Genomic DNA, 1,125 nt, shown 5'->3' with positions numbered 1-1,125 from the left:
CTGCAAATATATATATACTGCTAATGAAACTGCCTGGCTTTGACTGCATACATTTTGCATACTTTTCATGAATGCTGCCCGAAGAAGTATCTTCTTGCTTTGTGTTAATTGTACTTCTGTGTAAGTTGCTTTCTATTATAGTATATTCAGGGTGATGAAATAGCAAGAATAGCCAAATAACCAAAGTTTGTCCTAAGCATACAGAAGGTGGACCATATTTACTAGCTCAGTGACCTTGGGAATGTTACGTATCCTCCAGGTGTCAGTATCCTTATCTGCAATGGTCTTTTCCAATCCAAGGGAATAGAAAAGTACTCCAAGTCATATTCCTACAAAACTAGAAATTGTGGTGGCCTGGAGACTATTCTTCCAAATGGATGTAACTCTGTTTCTATTGAAAACTTATTCATGTTTCAAGGTTTGGTTCTAACAAACATAAAGTACGATAGTAAAAGTAGGCAAAATAACTGCAAATAAAAATGTTTCCAACATCAACTCTATTAGTGGTGCTCCATATAGCACAAAAATTACTTGAAAGCAGAAACAAGACATAATAAAGTATAAACGGTATTCCAAAAATCTGGTTACCTTGTGATTATGAACTTCTTTTAGATTATGAATTTGCTTCTGCTACTAAATATAATACTGGATTGATAGTAGTTAGAAAAACAGAACAGATGTACAACCATATCAAGTGTGTTTCCAATATTGAGAAGTTCTTCAAAAAGAATGATGAAATGAAAATGCTTAGTATAATTAAAAATATGCATAAAAGGTGGTTATACAATAGTCTCATAATACTGATGTCTTTCATTGCGTTTTCTTGGGTGGCTAGCTAACTCTCCCATCTGCAGAAAGGAAAGGGGTCTACTGCCTCCCACCACCAGTACTACTGGCTGCTCTGATCCTCCTAAGTAATGTACTTAATTGTTCCAAAAGGCCTTCTGGATAGGTAATATTCTCATCTAATTTTACAAATGTAGAATCCAAAGCATGGTAAGGATAAATTATTTTCTTAAGGTCACATGACTAATAAGGAGTATAGTTTATGACCAAGAAGCCAAATTCTAAAGTTAGGACTCATAGATAGTCCATTATACACATCTATTAACATGACTGACATCT

General features: G+C 34.4%; 1 pseudogene; it reads right to left on the bottom strand.

Moving 5' to 3' along the window:
• Positions 1 to 257: 257 nt before the first annotated feature.
• On the bottom strand, positions 258 to 814 carry LOC100950934 (annotated as a pseudogene).
• Positions 815 to 1,125: the final 311 nt, after the last annotated feature.

Source organism: Otolemur garnettii, unplaced genomic scaffold (assembly GCF_000181295.1).
Source record: "Otolemur garnettii isolate 467f Iridium unplaced genomic scaffold, OtoGar3 scaffold00072, whole genome shotgun sequence".
Classification (NCBI taxonomy): Eukaryota; Metazoa; Chordata; class Mammalia; order Primates; family Galagidae; genus Otolemur; species Otolemur garnettii.
This window is presented reverse-complemented; position numbering and strand designations above follow the sequence as displayed.